We start from the raw sequence: 20,177 nt of genomic DNA, 5'->3' as shown, positions 1-20,177 counted from the left end.
TCTCTGCATTTATGCTGTTATTTGGCCTGCCAGAATCAGACTCGAACTTTTTGCCAAGAGTTTTTAAATGGATGGCTTGATCCTCAATTTTCTCACAGAAAGACGCTTTATTCCATAGCAATACCCTTGTCTTTCATGAGCAAAAGGTGAAAAATTAATACAGTAAGACTGTAAGACTACAGTAAGACTGACAAGCAACAAATGGGTAACATTTGAGAAAGTCTATATTTATTCCCTCCCACCCACCTTTTAACATTTATTAAATAAATACTCCAAACCCAGTTACCAAAGCTCAAATCAATATTCAAAGGTGACAAAAGGTTAAAATAAAACAGAGGAGAGGGGAAAAAACACATGATGTTATATTGAAATATGCCAGAAGTCAAGAGAGAAGTTTTAATGCACCAAGAAAAAAGCAATCAGACTTATCTGGAAACCACTTGTACATTGTCTTCTTCAAAATATTATTCAGGATGGACTGGTCTGAAAAGGGATGTATTGTCCTGTAGACTGAAAAAACAACTAATTGATTGTTTAAAAAAGAAAAAAAAAAAGGAGGAAAGTAGCAAAACAATGCAGTGAGTTTTGGAAGAAATACAAGTGCTATGTTGAGAGCTTTTTTTATTTATAGAATCCAGCAAGTTGAGCATACATGGTAACTCAGAAGCAACTCTCAGGTGCTGTCGTGTGAGGCATTCCTTGAAATTCTACCAGGGAAAGTAAAATACAAGAAATATTTATGAGCAACAGCTAAAGTCAGCTTGCGAAAATAGGCAATAATAGTTCAAAAAACAAACAGTTGACTAATTAGGAAGAGTTCTCCACTGCAATGATGTTGATAACTATTTTTATTCTTTAGATTTTGAAGCAAGATTTCTACACCGATACAGCCTCCCTGAAAACCCTCACTTGACAAGTGGGGATAATTCAGCCCCTTCCTTCAAGAGCTGGCAATCTTTCAGAAAAGATATGACCAAAAGAAGGGGTTTATTTCAAAAGTTAACAAAGGTCTGAGACAATTTAACAACTCAGCTGTGAGTACATGAAAGACTCCTATCCAGTCTCAGTCCAAAAGAGTATTCAAATCAACTCTAACAGATTTTTCCCTTTTCATCCCTATGAAAATGGTTCCTCTGCTGATATTCACGCCCCACAGATAAAACATGCAAACGTGACAACTCCCCAGACTTAACATTTCCCCCAAGACATATACCTGCAGTAAGCAGAAGCATGTCAGTATATAAAGACAAGCAACTCCCTGCTGCACGGCTTTTACACAGGTCAGGTATTCAGACAGGCCAGGAATGAAGAACCACAGCTTCCATACAGTTCGCTACAGTTGCCAAGACTTAAAGGCTTGATCTTTGGATTTGTATATCAAAGACATACGTATAATACAAATTGGCAAGTGGTTAGCAAAAAAAAAAACCCTATGAAATAATTAACAAGAATTTGTATTGATAAGGTTTGTCTCACAGTGCTGTTGGCATACAACAGTAACTAGAAACACAAGAGAGGATGGTTCAGAGTATTCCAAGGTTTCTGCATTTTAAGACAGCAGATGCTACAGCACAAGAGCCTCTTCAGGAGACAAGTTACTCCGCTCCCTAAAACAACAAAAGCTGGAATGAAACAATGCTGCAACTTCAAATGAATTTGAATGCTTTTCCAAGATGCACAATCAAGTACAGCGATCAGAGCATATGCATTCACTTTTTCTTTATGTGAGACGGAACAAGAAGGGAAACAAGCAAAAAAGACGGAAGAGCATTAGGCTGCCAGAAAAGAAAGTACATGTTGCTGCAAAACATCTCCCACATCCTGACACAAAACTGAAGAACTAGACCTTTGGAATTACTATTAATTTAGATTTTTCATCATTTAGATGAGCTATGCTCTGTCTGTCACACAAAAAGCTAACAAGAAATTTATTTACAAATGAAACGACAAAATTGTAATCAAGGGAACCATTATGTTTATCTGATAGAGATCAGCTTGGATTTTCAGTACCTGAAGAGATCTAAAATTTCTCTCTTACTTGAAGTGCATAATACAAGCTTATTTGGACTAGCTATTATTTTATTTTAATAAATGGGTAAATCTAATGATTTGGTCTTTATGCATGACAAATAGAATCAAAATCAGTTCTGTAGTAATGTGTTACAACCCAGTATATTGGGGTTTTTATTCCTACCATTGGTAATTTTGGCTAATTGTTATAAAAAAAGTTACTGGATCAATCCAAATGTCAAATAGCAACTAGGCCTTGAACTATCTTTCTTCAAGTACTGACAAAATCTACAGGTACCCCACCATCCCCCAGACCTGGAAATTGTTTTAAAACACCAATTTTAGGAAGAAATTAAATTATTCATAAATCTAACTTAAATATCCTAGTAAAACTGATGAAGTAGAAAACTGTCCCAATCCTAGAATTAGCAGAAACCCTTTCAATTCACTTTGCCAAATGATTTGCCAAGCTTTGCTTATAAATCCAAAGTACTACCATACTACTAAATCCATTACTGTCTACTGCAACCGCCACGAGTTTCAAATCAGAGGAGTGAAGATAGCCCTCTTTCTATGGAGTTCGCGCCTAAAACTGAAATAAGAAACAGTCATACCAAAACACACAAGCAAGTGTCTGCTATCTTCATATTCATGCCTACATAACTGCACACAACTCCTCTTAATGTAGAAGCAGCTTAATTATATTAAACTGGCAACCAACATTCAAGTACCTAGCTCCAGATTCACCAGTAATCTGAAGTATACATTGAATAAAGAAGTTTTCTGATAGAGTAAAATATAATATTTTTTGCTGGTAGAAAGCATACAAACCTAAAACATTCTACAGCAGTAAGGGAAACACATGGTATTTGAAATTACATTGGTACTTTTTTTTCAGTTATTTTTACATATGTTTACAATATATCGAATTATTTTGAACCTGTATCAATTCTTCCCCAAACTGCTAAATCATCACTGTCCACCACTTATTAGAAGACATATCTAATGCCTTCACTGGAAGCCTTTGAGGACAAGTTGGCCACTGAGGAAACCTGAAAGACCAGGTATTTGGGCACCTACAAGGCTTCTTTCCATGACATACAGGCTAAGTGCCTAACTTGCAAGAATGGAAGGCCATGTGAGGCTCCTACTCCTCATTAGGGACTCTCCCCTGGTTCACCATGTACCTACACCCCAACTGTGTAAACCTGGCTCAGAACATCTCAGTGTCCTTCAGAGTCCTACTGAAGGCTGGCTTTCCAGGAGGAAAGATAGAAAACAGTGAATAGGTATGGTGATACAGTTGCTATCTCTTGTCAAGCCTGTGGGGCGACCAAAGGTCTGCAACGCATAATGGAATTAATGATAGCCTTGCATTAATCTAACTATCTCTAGCACCAATAGCAGCAAAGTCCTAAGGGCATTAATGGTACAAGCTGTACAACTTGCCTATGACCCTGAGTTTTTACAACTTCACTGGTACTGGCAAATAAGCTTGTCAAATGGATACTTTTGACTACACTATAATGCTTTTGACTACACTATAAACATTACCACCTATGTTTGCTATTTCAGTGCTAGCATAGATAAGGTTCATCATTCCACAGTTAAAGCACAGCTTTTTTATATCTATTTCATATATATATGAACAAGAAAAAAGCATCATGATTTGTCAGGGTAATTTCATTCATAAATCGAAAAGCTAAGTCTTAATTTATTTCAATGTATTTCTACAGCAATATATCTATTACCAAACAGAGCAAAACACAATGCTCTAATTTTGAGGTATGAAAAAATGACTGCATGACATACACAAGCATGTAATTTGCATAATTAAAAATGCCCCTTTAAATGTTGGCAAGAAGTATGCAATGATCTGAAATGTCATTTAATATTATATATTCTTCTGCCATATTAATATTCCCACCTTATGTCCATTAAGTAACACAAAGCCTATGACCCAAGCTGCATGATAAGGAAAAGTATGCTTCCTGGTCATCTGATGAGGTGCTTCAATTATTCCAGACAGGCTGTAACCTGGTAGCTCATTGCAACCACCTTTACAAACTGTCATCTCACTGAAAGATACTCAAATAATCTTTTCCAAAAAATGCCCTACCCACTGTGATTAATCCATCATGCAATGCTAACAGATACCAACTTCAGGCTGACAATATAATACCACTAATCTGCATTCACTGTGGAAAATGCTGACTTACATCACCGAACAAGTCCTGCAGAACATACAAGTACTTTTAATAGACTATTACCTTTAACAAATGTGAATACCTAACCAATAGTAATTTTCTTTTCAGTTTCAAAATGCTGTAGTAGTAATAATAATAATGTACAAATACACATGCTTTTAATTCACACTCTACATTCACTCAGTTTATTATGCACAAGCATAATTAAAGAATGAAAATTAAACACTTTCCACATTCTACACACAGCTTGAAACAATCTCAAATTACCCTTCCTACATAAAAAGTTAATTATATACAGTTCAGATACAAGTTAGTTAAGTCTTTCAAAGGTATATTTTGATGCAAGACTCCAATTCTGTATCACAACACACACCTTGGATAATATGTTTTTGGTTTGGTTTTTGTGTTTTTGTTTTGGTTTGGGTTTTTTTGTTTTGTTTTGTTTTGTCAAACTCTCACTCTTTATTCTACACTTTCTGGCTGTCATTTAAAAAAACGTGTTATGAATCTCTGGCTCAGGTCGCAATATAATGCCTTTTTATTTCAAACATAGCTTAAAACAAGAATTAAATCTTAACTGTATTTTAAAATTAGGTATGACAGCTTAATTGCAGCTTTTGCCAGTTTCAGCAGTACCAGAGAAGTAAGGAAGGCAGAACACAAAAATATTATTGTTAAAACTACTGCGTGTTTGTAAAATGCATTATTTTTGGATATTTAAAGGTGCACAATGAAGGATGCCTCTTTCCACTGGTAAGATTTCTGCCAACTTTTACCATTTCACTGACAGTGTCTCAACATCTGTCATAACTTTCAGTAACATACTGTTCCTGAAGCCACAATATCACAAGCCTTCCAAAGATCTTTTTTTTTTTTTTTTTTTTTTTTTTTATTATTTTGTTTTGCTTTGTTTTTAAATATACATGATTTTTAAGGCAAACTCCTAATTTTTCAGGGTCATAGCTTCTTAAAGCTTGAGGTGGCCAGTACCACCTACCACCTTTGTGAAAGACATAGAATCAAAATGTCCCTGCTGAAGTGAATTTGCATCACAAAAGCTTACAACTCTCCCATTTAAAAAAAAGGGCTCAGATGAAACAACTGATTGTATAAATTATCCCCTTCCTTATGGAGTAGTGAGAACAATGGGAAGACCACCAGCCCCTCCATGGGGACAAATTCTCTGCCAACTTCGTTGTGCCTCACTGATGCAGGAAGGTATATGTACCTCTGCATGGTAGAATCTAGCTTGCAGGAAGATTTCAGAAGAATTCAATTTTATTTTCTGCTAGAGTAAGAAAAAGATTTCACTGAGGTGTTAATGAAAATAAATGTTTTACTGGTTTGAGGACAGTCGACTAACAAGAAATGATGAGTTTCTCTTGATACTTAGGATGCATAAAATAATTTATTGGTAGCCACCATATGATGATTTCCTTTTAGGTAACAATTTCCAGTTGTGACTAAACTAGTAAAATAAACTAATAAATAAATAAATGTATGTACTCATTGCACTCCCCTACATGAGAACAAAAGTTTCTACCTGAATGGTTAACAAATTTTATTTGGTCATTTTTATTCAGTACCAATTTCAGCCCACACAATATTGTGCTGGTGAGACCCAGTTAAAAGGAACATCATATTTAATGGTAGGACAGTTCTGCCTATTTGACTTTAATATGCAATAAAAGTACAAAAATAGAAGCATTTCAAGCATCAATAGTCAGACCCAAACTGATCTCAGCGGAAAGGGGACACACATATAGATCTGTTATTTCTCAGGCAAACTCTGCTGTGCCAGATTTTACCAGCTCTGATTGCTGAAGACTGAAGAAGCGGGGTATGATGACAATTATTGCACTCTGTTGCTGTGGTATTCCCCTTGGAATTGAGAAGAGCAAACGTGACAGAGGACTCCTAGAACAAGGGCACCAGAGAACCACTGGAACAGGACCAATGGGCAATACAAAGTCCTGCTTGCGATGCAGGGGGAATGGTGGGAAGACCACTATCATGAATATAAGTACTTACGCATGCAAGTAAGAAGGAAGTGGGCAAAACCCCGGGAGCCAAGTAGACAACCGGGAACAATGGTTTCCTGACACAGGGTCTGAACATGGCCTGTGCAGCCCCTGCAACCAAGCAGGGGAGAAACAAACACATTTTCTGGGTTGCGATGAGTCCGATACTATTAAACCCATGCTGAAATTAATTTAGTTAGAGTGTCTAAGAAAAGTATTCGTAGCAAGCAGAAATGGTTGCTGTTGGCAATCCCCAAAATATGACAGGCATGGAAGAATGATACAGAGAGTTCACGAATAAGGAAGAGCAGAGGGCAAGGGGTAGGTGCTGGGTATAATACATCCAGCCCACAGCCATAACAACTCCCTTGACTGCCTAGAAGTTCCAGTTAAATTAGGGTGGCATAAGGTCTTCATGTTTTTGAAACAGCTTGATGAAATGCTAGATGATGCTTGCCACTAAACCGTACCATGGAGGGGACAGAGTTACACTGTGTGCCTGACCAATGCATCCTGACTTGAAGAAATTCAGAAATTGTGGGGCACTATGACGCCTCTCCACTCTCTAGGGCATAGATAATTTAAACTGAAGGAAACTGCACAGTGCTACACACAAGTTCATGAAAGGGACATTTTGGACAGCATGAGTTCTAGAGAACACACTCTCCTAAGCTCGTGCATATTTTCCTCACAGACTTGAAATTTTTCACAGTTCAAATGTTTAATTCTATTTAATTCAAAAACAGAGTATCTATTTGTCAGAAAGTGTTTAAACAAGAGACGATCCAAACTGATAGACAAAATTAAGAAAAAGGAAATGGAGAAGGGGAAATATGTACTTAGAGTATTTATTTGGTAACTTATAGCCCCCCATTGTAAAGCAATAATTTTTAATTGCCATAATTTAATTAATTTTTTTCATTTCCCTAATTAATTCAAAAAGCAGTTTCTTGTGGCTTTATTACCTGCTCTTCATTCTGAATTTGGGTCATACTAGTGGTAGGCAGGATGCAGTGAACTCCAGCCAAACTTTCTTAGCTCTGTGTTACGGGACTGCTCTCGTGAAACATGAACCTCAAATAAGAACACTTTGGCATAATTCACATTTCGAGATACAGACCAAGACTGCTTCTTTTGCCACTCTCTGACTGACAGTCAAAATATATCAATTTTAAAAACCAAGCTATCTAGAACTTTATGAAGACATAATAGTACAAGTGGCTCAAGCTATCAGCAGCTCTGATGAAAGCTCTGTACTTTTCAATAATGTGCTACCAATGCACATAAATACACTGTTGAATAGAGCAATCAGTAACAGCTTTTTATCTATCTTCAATAATAAAGATACAAGATCATCATTTTCTTTTACAGTGCCTCTCCCCCTCAGAAAACCAACTTGCAAACACCCAATCAAAACAGTTCTATGTAGTTTAATACTTCTACTTATAAACAATTACAGTTGACTCCATGTTTGGCTGAAATTTTCCACAGAATCACAGAATGGATGGGGCTGGAAGGGACCTCTGGAGGTCCAACCCCTCTGCTCAAGCAGGGCCACCTAGAGCCAGTTGCCCAGGACCATATCCAGACAGGTTTTGAGTATCTCCAAGGATGGGGACTGCAAGGCCTCTCTCAGCAACCAGTGGCCATGCTCGGTCACCAGCACAGTGAAAAAGTGTTTCCTGATATTCAGAGGGAACCTCCTGTGTGTCAGGGTGTGCCCATTGCCTCTGCTTGTGTCACTGGGCACCACTGAAGAGTCTGGTGCAGTCTTCCTTGCACCCTCCCTTCAGGTATTTACACATATTAAGTCCTCTCCTGAGCGTTCCCCAGGCTGAACAGTTCCAGCTCTTTCAACCTTTCCTCATTTGAGAGATGGTCTAGTCCCTTAATCTTTGTGTCCCTTCGTTGGATTCTCTCCAGTATGTGCATGTCTCCTGTACTAAGAACACCAGAAGTGGACATCAAGCCCAGAACTGGACATTTCTTATATTGTAACAATTTCACAGTCTAAATGATTTCATGACATAAATAACTACTATGATTTTAGTGCAGTTGCTTTCAGTATAGCAAATGACTGAACTATCAGCAGTGCTGCATAGTTTCTTTTTCTTTTTAAGATAGAACTCATGTTTCAGAACACAATACTATTTTATTGCAATTCCAATTTATTGTAACCAGCATAGTATGATATCGCCATTTAACACCTAAATCAGTACTGTGAGTTAACAGCCTCTCTACCATTATGTTGACTGTAACATAGCAACCAGCTATGAAGAGACCCCTCAAAAATACATCGCTTCTAGATTTCAGTGTCAAGATGCCCTGACCACAGATTTGCCCCTAGACAAATCATGGTGATTTCTGGTATGTCTGAGCCCATGCATACTTGACATAAAATCAGCATGCAATATTTCCAAGAGAACAGCTGTATTAGACCAAAGACCCATATTCTGCCTACAACAAGTACCATAAATAAGTGTCCAAGGAAGAGGAAAAGCAGGGCTACCACATGCAGTACCCTCAGCCCCAAGCTGTTTTCACATTAAGGTTTTTCCTCAGATGTCTGTTCCATTCACTAACTCCCAATGATGTTGCTCCTTCTTGAAAGTGTACAGGTTTTTTTCAAATACATGTCTCCTTTTAGCATCTTACAGCAAGCAACTCCAGTATTTCCACTACCTGTTCCATGAAAAACGACCTTCTTTTGTTTGTTTGCAATCCAGTCAGTGCCTACTGGCTTCATTTAACATCTTCAGTTCTTGCACTGGAAGAGACAATGAACTGTTAAACCCTGTCTCCTCCTTCAAACTGATCATGATTTTGCAGATTACCACCAGAGACCACCTTAGTCATCATCTCTTTTACAGGCTGAACAATTTTATCGTCTTCATTTCTTGTCCTGATGACACAGCCCTTTCTCTGAAACTCTCCTAGCTCTTCTATATCCTGTAGGATGAGGGAAACTCAACTACATGGTGGACCTTTACAAAGTTCTCTGCTTTGTTCTCTCATTTCCAAACAAATCCTAACATTAATTTCACTTTTTGACCACAACTGATCATCCACCTGATATTTTCATGCAACTGTGCAAGTTCATTGTTTCAATGGGAAATTTTTATTGTTTTTATTCACGTGTCACTTCACATTTATCCATGTTGACTTTTATCTGTCAAATTATTGCCTAACAATTTAGACTTCTATGGCCATTCTACAATTACTCATACTTGACCCCCCATCTTAACTATTCAGTAAGTCAGTATCAGACTTTCTCACCTCATTGCTTACCTTCTTCTTGTCATTTATGCACACATGACAGTACCAGCCTCAACACATCCCTGCTGATGCACTCTGCTGTAAGAGCTGGCCAAGTAGTCATAGTTTCTAAACCTTAAATTTTATTCAACTATTACCCATGGTAGACTTCCCCTCTCCTATTACAATGTAGTGATCAGCATTATATCTATGAGAAGGTGGGGGGAAAAAAAATACACTGAAAGGCAAATGAAGGATGTAAGCATATATCAAGTAAACAAAACACAGTTGCTTATGTAATCATTTTGCATGTTCTCTTGGAAGTGAAAGATGTTTTCAGGGATCATACAGATCATTCATTGATTTAAATGATGCACAAACTGCATGTGCAGTTATTCAAATACATTTAAAATATGAACACCATAAATTATAACACAAATTACAGCAAAAACATGGTCTTTAAAAAATACTTCAAGTGCAGAGAAAAATAAGACCCCCTCGCATTCCACTGGCTGGCCTCCAACAACTAATATGTTGTGCAAATTACCACTGAAGAGACCCATGCTTTTTTCAAGACTTAGTTTCATGATCCACAGAGATCCAAAGAGACAGCCTCAGGATGGAGTTTAAGCCTTCATAACAAAATACCTTTCTTCACAGTACCTTTCTTTCCAATGCAAGTTTTAATGTTTTCCCCTGAAGGTTTTCCCAAAGTGAAAAATCAATCCAAAATTCACTATATGCTATCAGCTTTTCCCACCACCTTAGAATAAAAAATTGGAATAAAATCACTGCAAAAAATGGATTGATTATATTTATCTATAAACCATATGTGCTAATATACCCAATGTATGCATTGTAAAGATAACTTCTGCTCTTCTGATTCCTTGAACTGCCCATAGTGATGTTGACTTTTATCTGAAAGCAAGCTATGATTCACACACACATACCCCCAAGTTTTAATCTTCTGCACAGTGCTTTTGAAAGAAACAGAGTATTTTTCAAGATGGTGGAGACTCAATATGCTAAGAGATAGGCATTGTGTCATTAGCTAGAGTCCCTAGGAGGATAAAAAGAACTCCTAGCAGACGTGTAAATTGTCTCCAGGTAGCCATTTCCCAACATCAGTAAATGCCAATTTCTAAAGAGAGAACCAGATAAGCCAAGCCTTTTAACTCTTTTTAAAGCTTCTTCATTTTAGCTTCCTTACTCCTTCTCCTGCAGTTGTTCATCCTCTCCTCTCCTTTTTTGCAGCTAAGGGAATGGCAGCCCTCCAGATGACTCCCAGGCTCAAAGGCGTGTAACAAGGTATGCCAGCACACAGCTCTGCCTTTAACTGTTCCGGAATCCAAGCCAACACTGGGCATGTCTGTCTTTGTAACAGCAGCAAAATTAGGCCCTTGGTATTCTATATGCATATCTGCTATATTTTATGTTTGAGGAAAAAACAAAACAAAAATCCCAGACCACATAGAAACTCAAACCTGACAAAGCCACGGAAAGAAAGATGACAGTTTTTTTCCTGCCAGAAAAACTTTTCTTCTCATATCCCCTTAAAACCTGTAAGTCACTGGATATAAAAGGCAGAGCGAGCAATTCATTTGTAGACACCCAAAGAAAAAACACCTAGGCTATAAGCTCTCAATTTAGAAAGCTTACATCATACTCTGGGAAATGAGAGAGACTTACTAACCATCATCAATTTTAGTTAAAAAAAGAAAAACACCTCCCTTCTCTGATGATTAACAACATTTTTTTATTTCAGATGTGGTACTGACTTTCTGATCTTCAGAATTACATCTTAGGAACTCTCTCACTGAACAGGAACTATTAAAGTATTCCTGTGACAAATCATAGAAAGTTAGATGCTTGGGAATTAGAAGACAAATATTGTAAGCAGCAAAAATAATTTTCAGTCAGTTAAACACCAAAGGAAATGGTGGCATCTCATAAATACTATGCCCACCCCACTTTATTCTTAATAAGCGATTTTTGTACATAGATTTTGAAAAAACAAATACCTCGGCTCAAAAAAACATTTCTTGCCTTACCAGAACATGACGCATTCTTATTTTAGGATATTTGTAAGAACGGTAACTAAGCAGGAACAAACGTTTTAGAAAAAAGTACATTCAGGGGGACAAATGATTCAGGACAAAATCAGACAGATATCAGCAGAAGGACACCTCTTGTAAAGCAGTTGCTTCATCTCTAATCTCTCAGGCCATCCTCAAGGGAAACCTACACACCACTTCTCAAATACAAGCCTTGGAATTGAAGATGCAGTTTTACAGGTGACTAAACTGATATAAGAGCTAAAATTCATAACTCTATTAGACACCAAATACATCCAATGGGCCGTAATTTTTATTTTATGGACTCAGTATGATCTCTCCCTCCACAGCCAACTCCACATTCCACCAGCTATAAATTGCCTGTCTCTTCCCCTTAGGAGGCAAATGCCTTCTCATGTCTTCCCTACACCAAGAACACCCTGTCTACTCTTCTCCCACCTCTCCTCCTAGGAGCTACCTTTCCTTTGCCAGGCAGTAAAACTGATCTGTATTAATTGAACTCTGAGCAACAGTCTTCACCTTTTATTTAGCTTTGAATACTGACGTTTTGATTTCAGACCTTAACAAAGGCACTTGTGATCAAGAGCTTGTCACTCCTCAGCTGTGTCACTTAGTCTAATAAACTCCATAGCCTCTAACTACTGATCTTGATTACGTTCTCCTGTCATCACAGACACACCACCACTATCATCCTTCAGGGTACCATGCACAAAAAGAAAATGGGAATAATGAGCCCACAGAAAGAAATTTTAGGAAAGGTATTTTTAACAGTTAGGAAAGAAAGATCAATAGGTAAAAAAGTGTGAGCAAGAAGGGTATTTACTTGTTTGAGCAGGCACACCATAGCATGTTGAAATTCAAACTAAATACAGTGACTTGATGTGCAGTGCAAACAACGTTTTCAAAGATACCTATCAAAGAGCAGCACTGGGGTTTCTAACCTATTTAACAGAAATTCTTTTTGAAATAATGATGAGTAAATGCATCAAAGCAAACTTTTATCTGTACTTAGACCTCTTCACCTTCCCTCTGCAAATACAATCTTTCCTTTCTATACTTCACAAAAATCAAAGTATATTTAAAAGAAAACCACAAAATTCAGCCCCAGCCCATGACTGCAAACTCCTGCTACGCAATCACTATTTGAAGCCAAGAACATGAAGAACAAAAAAGTCCTGCAGAAACTACTACCAGTCTTCCGGATTCTCAAATACTTAAGTGTCATGTTCTACACTCCAAGCAGAAGCAAAAACAAATAGAAGCATTACAAGGTTAGCTTATTCAAATGCAATTATCCAAAAACTGTCTGTTGATTACAGCATCAACAGGCCCTAAATATTTCTTTATTTACATCTAAATACTATTTCAATACATTTTATGTGCCTTGCTGTAGTGCAGAAACTGGGGTTTACAGTACCACATGCTGTCTATAAACAGCAAGCATAGAACTGATTGTTAAAATTAATGGTAAGTAACAAGCTCTAACATGCCTTAAAACAAACACCTTTCACAGAATCATAATAAAAATATTCAACTCACTGATTCAACACACAGGTATTCATAATCTTAAAAAACTAAATTACGACATCCATCTTCTTAAAGCCCTCCACTTTAAACGTGGAGGCTTTATTCAAAATAATCTACTAATTTAAGTAATTCAGGTTTTTATACTCATTGGGGTAAGACAGCTAAACAATTAGAGCTTTTACTTTGAAGAGATACACTTAAGTTTGTGGTGTTATAAATGACTTCATTACAAGTCTGTTATTTAGTAGTACGTTCACAGTGATACAAACAAATGTAAGTTTCAAGTTGCAAAGAACTATTAGATTTCCTAAATTAACATTACATGCAGAGTTACGGTTTTAAGGGAAAACATCATGACTTCTACAACATAAAACCTGGATTTAAAAAACAAAAGCAAACAAATAAACAACAAAAACCCAAGCCAACAAATTAAAAAAATGTCAACAACACCTTAGTGAAAGTAAACCAAATAAATTTAAAAACCAATTTATAAGGGGGTGGGGGTGGTGGGAAGAGGGGAAAGAGAGAGAAAGAGAGAGAGAAAGCTTTTCCAGAAAAATCCAGTAGATGAACTAGTTCAACTCAGTGTTGCTCACACCTTCAGCTAGAAACATATCAACTTATCTTCAGGATAGTGTTCTGAAATGAAAATGTCATTTCAGATGTTCAGAAGGTTCCCTCAAAGGATATTAATGAAAAATAGAAAAAAAAAACTATTCAGAAAAAAAAAAATACATATTGATAGTTGTGCACACTAATCAGATGTTGGACAACTGACCAGCTTATTTTTTTTCAAACATTAATGAGACCATTTAGAATAGTCCATCCTGCACACAGGTGAAAACAGAGCATCAGTCTCCTCTCTAGTTCGTTTTTGTCAGTTTCTTTAAATGGCCTCTTTTACTGAACATTCTTAAATAAAAGTAGTTGACAGAGATGGAGAATATTCCCCAGTAAAGTATATGGAAGAAGAAATATGGAAAGAAGTCAGAGGTAAAAGTTAACACGTAAACTCAAAAGACAAAGAAATGCTTGTTCTTTGGAAGTAGACATGTTTTTTTACAAAGTTGCATTAAAAAACACCTGTTTTCTTTAACTTCCACCATATAGAGTTGAGAAAAAAGACTATTTCACAAGGCTATCTTTGGCTACTAATTACAAAATGAATGTCAGATTTAACCTTCGCTAATTGTCTTAATTTGCTTCTAAATTTATTCAAATTGTACACATACTATACCAAAAATGCTGCCTAATAAAGGTAAGAGACAAGAATAGAAATGTTTTGAAATCTTAGCTGTCTTCCAGGGAAACAATATTGCTTATCACCCCAATTATGTCAGTATCTTACAAAAACTCAAACTGTTAATTTCCTAAACAGATTACTTTGACAGAAAAAGAATGACATTTACATCACAACAGAACTCAGAAAATTACATTTTAAAATTGTTTAAATAAATAAACTATGCAATAATTGTTGCATCTGCACAAAGGCCCACATAGCACAGTATGATCTGTGATGGTTAACAAAGGCAGATGAATAGGGAATTCTTTAAGAGCAAGGCAAGCGCATCATCATGCTTCTCTAATGCACCTCCAAGCTTCTACTAGCCTTGTTCAGGGACTTTTCTGAACAAATGGGTAATTGTGTTCAATGAATCTGTATCAATTCTTTCAGCATATTACATTTGCCAGTATGTCCACTTCTACCTTTTACTACAATTTCCTCATTGTTTTTCTGACATTACCTTTGATTTTATTTTAAATAACCGTCCACAAAAGTTACTCTTCTAGTTGGCTGTACCCCGTGACAACCACCAAAGAAACAAAAATAAAAACCCCAGTAAAACAATGTTTTAAAACACTTGTAAAAATGCAGAAAGCATACAACACGGGTACATTGTCCACACAAAAGGACAATAAAGATGACTAAAGACTTCCTGCAAAGAATCAACAGGGATTCGTTTCATTTTTACCTCTGACAATTTGAGCTGGACTACAAAATACAAATCAAACTATTGCAAGGATCCTATCCTAATTTGTAGCAAATGTTTTAAATCTGTGGCATATTTGCTAAATAATGCTGTTCAACCTCGTCTGGTAAGACCAATTCTAGCAGACTTTACAGTAGATGATCCTCAAGGAAAACTTAGCTTTATGTACAATGTACTAATATACAGTTGCAACAGAGTCTGTGCATTTGAAGAGACCAAAAAAGAAACCACATTTTACTTACAAAACTATATACAAACATTCTTTGTAAATTTGATGACATACTATGCAGAATTAGGTTAAATTTATCTCACCACAAATGAGAACTGTTTTTGTGATTACTCACAAATGTATTTGCTTCCTGGGAAAAAGAAACAAAGCAGCAATTTTGACACTGTAGCATAGCAGAGACATGCTAAAAAGGAGGATTATTCACAATCCTTTGGCATTTTTTGCTTGTTTGCCACCCATTTTCTCCCCCCCACTCCCTCTTTTTTTTTCTTTTTTAAACCGTTGGTTTGTATTGTGCTTGCAGGTCTTTACATAAAATATTCTAAAAGCTCACTTGCAACTAGCGATGATTTTACTGCATGCTCACTAAGCAAGCATAGGATATAACAGCCTTTATCTTGACCTTCTGTGTTTTCTTTCTTCTTTGGTCATAAAAAGACAACTTCTAGCTTCTAAAACAATTATTTCAAATACTCAAGTACAGATAACAGTAATTAACTTTCCCCAAAGTATTTTCAGAACAAAATTGAAGTACATTAAATGAAAGGTGCAGCTGGAAGCATTGGATTAAAGATGATGAAGTTGCACAGTGTTCTGGAAATGTCAATGCTTATTGCAACATAACAACCTAGAAACACTTTTCAGAGGCAAGTTCAACTTTCATCTGGGTTTCACTTATGACTTGCACAGGTAATTATTGGTGTCAGAAAAGGGAGGGAAAAAAATAAATCCCTAGATGTCAGTTTTAGCACCGATCTCAAACAGCAAATCAAAAACTTTTCAACATGTTAGAAATGACTAAATGCAGTTTCACCCACAGTACACCTTCCAAAAAGAAACCCCCAGCCCCTCAAAAAGCCACATGCAACACTTTTTCCTTATAGTAATTTAAATAAGCAGTAATCCCATTTCAAAAAGCTCTTTCCAATCTGTGTATTGCTTCCAATTGTGTGCAAACTCAAGGAAAATGACCAGAAAACACTGCAACTACACGTGTGACTTACCCACCTGCAAACAGATCCATATACATTGCTAACACATAGCGCTACGCATTTGACCCTTTGTGGTTTTAAGAAGATAGCTCCCTTGCCATGCTGCCAAATCCTTCAAGGCAGATTTTCACGAGCAGTTCACATGCAAAGTAGAGACACTTAACAAGCAGCAAACTGAAACACTCAATATAAATTCAGTTTAATGTTATTTTTCATGTTTCTACTTACTAGTTTTATTTTCTATCTAGAGAAAAACAGAAAAATGTTTTCCCAAAAAAACTTTTACAAACAGTTCCCTCATTTAACAGCTTCATAACTGCTTTGGTATTTAACCACTCTCAGAAGCCATTTATTGCTTCATATACCATCTCACTGTAACTGCTATGCCTTAAATGTTGAGTGAAGTATTATATATTCCCCAGGAAACTGATGAAAATGACATAGCATAAAGGGCAACCAACAATCTAGGGTATAATAAAATAACATCACATTAAAGAATTAGTAGATTGTTTCTACTCAGTTGCACAGAAACCCTGTGAAACTACTTACAACACTGACTTCACTACCCAATATGTCCATCATATTACTACCAATTTAAATGTCAAAGCAACTAACAGTGACTTTCCAAAGTGTTACAGAAGATGTATGTTTATCATACCAAGATGCTGTAATCACATTTGATGAGGGATGAGGAGAATTACCAGCTGAGTATTTCAAAGGAAATATACACAATTAGTGAAACCATTTTGTTTTGTCATGTCTACCCCAACTACACTTCAGGACATAATGAGCTTGCAAACAGCCTGGGAAAATAATATGGTAAGCACAGCAACATTTCTGCATGTGCCTTTTCAATTCTCTTGGTCAAACAACACTAAATCCCCACCAACCAGCACCCAGAGATGAATGCTCCCGTGTCTGTATTGTCAGGGAAACAAAGGAACGTGATGCCCAGTTGTGATCTGATACCCCTTTCTGGAACCCAGCTCAGAGTGGGAATACAAACTATTTTCTTCTCCTTTGGAGTTTTAAAGTAAAAATAAGCATATTTTCTCCCTTTACTGAAATGCCTATAGTTCTCTTTCAAATTCTGGTTTGGGGGGAAGCCTGCAGCCACCAGCTGTCTCTTTACCCACTGAGCACTTTAGCTCTGGAGCCCCGTTTCCGTAAATCTGCACAGGCCACGTGTCCTGTCCCCTCTGCCACCTGCATGATTCCAGAGCTTGGTGCAAAAGGGTGGATAAAGCTGAGCAATGTTGAGCTTGCCACTTAAATCCTTAACTCTCAAAATATTGTACGAAGAAACAACTTTCACTAAGCTGATTCTTGTTCTTTTCACATTGCCATGGACTCAAATCCAAACTAAACCATCCAAAAATTTAGATAACCGTATTTGACATTTGGTACAAACTTCTAAAAATAAAAAAGGAGATATCTGCAATTCTGTTCAGATGCTCACACCTCTAATAGTCTTCCTCCTGCATGAGTCTTGTTATCATACTCACCACCTGTGACAAGCAAAAGAGAGACTTGATAGTTGCATGAGTCCTATCATCTTGCAGAAAAGCAGTTTAGCAATTCTGTGAACAAATGCACAGCAAGTAGAAGTCAATGTACCAGTGTTACAGAAAGATGAGGCGATATGATCATGTAACCAAACTAAAATTTGTGCCCCAGCATACAAGACCCATGGACAATGATTCTGGGCATAGGTGTTCACGAGGAGACCAGGAAGAGAGGGAGGAATAGACATAAAAGCAGTAAGGAGAAAGCTCAGTGAAGTATTTCAAAATTGAGTACTGCTGTTGTGGCTGACAGTAATATTCATAGTTAGGGGTGGAGAGAGGGACAGGGGTGTCTGCACATGCCTGTTCACCATTAACCATTAGCCTGTGTACTTTAGAAAGGAACCTTCAAGCTGGTAAACATGAAACAATGTATGAAAATGGAAAAGAACCAAGCAACATGGATCAAAGAACATTTTACCTGCTTACTTTTCTGTTCTTTACAATCTGAATTAATCACTACTAAATACATACATTAAGAGTAATAAAGGTATCCCGTGTGCAGAACTAAATTATACAGAAGATTACTGAAAAGATCTGGCTCTAACTGTCACTTCCAGAGACAATGAAGCACTTGTGAAGGACTTTTTTCTTTCATTTTTCTAAAAATATCAATAAACCAAAGAAGAAAGACCAAATTTAGGACTTTACGCATTTTTAAGCTTGTAGCTATAATTACTCTGTTCTAAGGATCCAATATGACTGCAGTAATTTCTGAGAAGAAAAAAAAGAGATAATTTAGGCTCATTCTACCTAATGTTTCTCACTATTGCCAGGGATACGCACGATCAGTCTTTGTTAATTCTTTACCACAGAACATCTCTTGAGATAAGTTTCTCACACAAGCAAGAAGTCCTCGAGTAAAAGAGAATCAGCTTTCAAGAACATCTTATCCAATGCAATCTACTAAAGATGAGAACTACAGCTAACATTTAACCTCTTCCGTGGCTTCTAAATTGACACACACCAAGTACTTTCTTAAATGCAGCTAGAGTTTAATCCAGGCAAGTGGCTAGGAATATTAAGCACTAGTATCATATCCATATGTTTACACGCACACACAAAAATAAATCTAAACTTTCAAGGCCAACTCTTTTATCATAAGAACAGCGGTGGTATCCCAACACTGAAAAAGAACCAGGAAAACCACCAGAACTGTGTGTGATTTGCAAGAAAAATACGTATCTTAAATGCTGCCCCCCTCCTTTTTTTTTTTTAATCATAGTGCTTAAAAGCAGAAATTTGTTTTTAGCAGAAAATGCAATGTTTTTAAGCTCAAAGTCAATGTGTTCTCCTCATCACAGCTGTTAAGCTCTTCTCTCAGACCAAAGCTACCCTATAAGCAACATACAAGAAAAGATAGGAGACAAGAACTTTTCCGATTAAGATATTTCTCATTTTCCACAACTAAAAAATACATATGTAAACAAACTTTTCAGTAGTCATATTAATGTAATGGACAGTCTTTTTTTTACTGCGTTCTCAAAAGCGGTAATTTTCTTGCATACATACCATTTAAAAAATGTTTTGCTAGTACTTCCTGGGTATACCATAATAATAATTACCCCAAATAAATTTATCCCAAATTATTTTTTAATTGTGCCAATTTGAAGCTTCTTGTCTCAGTTTTTGAATATGTATTATCTGGAATTAAACTCTATACTATGCTTTGATTCTACCTCCTTCTTGTTTAGGTATCTTTGGTTTGGCTTTTTTCTAAAAGGGAATGCGTAAAAGAACATAAGCAAGTTTTTCAAATTTTGTTTTTGCTATCAGAATGTAGCACCCTGTAAAAGATTTTCACATAGTTTGTTTATCTTCAGGCACTACCATCCATCATGTCTTTAGACCCTAAAACAGGTAAACTCTGTCAGAGAGAATGGTAAAGGGCAATCTGAGCCCAGAATGCCAATGACGTTAACAGCCTCTTTGCATGACAGGATCCTCCAGCCATACATTCTCACATTGACTGATTATCTCTCACACTTTAACTCAAGGTTGCCAAAAAAGCCTAACAAATTTTACAAATAAGTACTTCTACAAACATGAAGCACTAACATCAAGTAATATTAATGAAATACCATACTAGTTTATGAAGATACAAAGGTTCCAGGTTCGGCTGTCTCGCTCTATTTAATTTCCTGTTTGCATTTTCACCTTCTGAAAAGCATGCATTAGTAAGGGAATATACTGAAATTATATTATAATTATTACTAAACTAGTTTTCCCTGCAAGCACACTGTAGGAGACAAAAATATCCAAGTGCGGTTTTGCCCCCCACCCTTTTTTTTTTGTTCCCCCCCCA

General features: G+C 36.7%; 1 protein-coding gene across 5 annotated transcripts in view; it reads right to left on the bottom strand.

Annotated features, from left to right (window-relative positions):
* INPP4B (inositol polyphosphate-4-phosphatase type II B) overlaps positions 1-20,177 on the bottom strand; it is a 342,715-nt gene that overhangs the window by 218,385 nt on the left and 104,153 nt on the right. The window contains exon 1 of one of the 5 annotated variants that reach the window (XM_042796882.1): positions 17,813-17,850. The exons of the other annotated variants lie outside the window; for them this stretch is intronic. The gene's annotated coding sequence lies outside the window, so the exon portion shown is untranslated. Of the gene's footprint in view, positions 1-17,812; positions 17,851-20,177 lie in introns of those variants that run through there. 5 annotated transcript variants of the gene reach the window in all.

The sequence above is a fragment of the Tyto alba genome, unplaced genomic scaffold, assembly GCF_018691265.1.
Source record: "Tyto alba isolate M040663 unplaced genomic scaffold, T.alba_DEE_v4.0 Super-Scaffold_23, whole genome shotgun sequence".
Lineage (NCBI taxonomy): Eukaryota > Metazoa > Chordata > Aves > Strigiformes > Tytonidae > Tyto > Tyto alba.
Note: the sequence above shows the minus strand (reverse complement) of the source record. Positions and strands in the feature narration are given on the sequence as shown.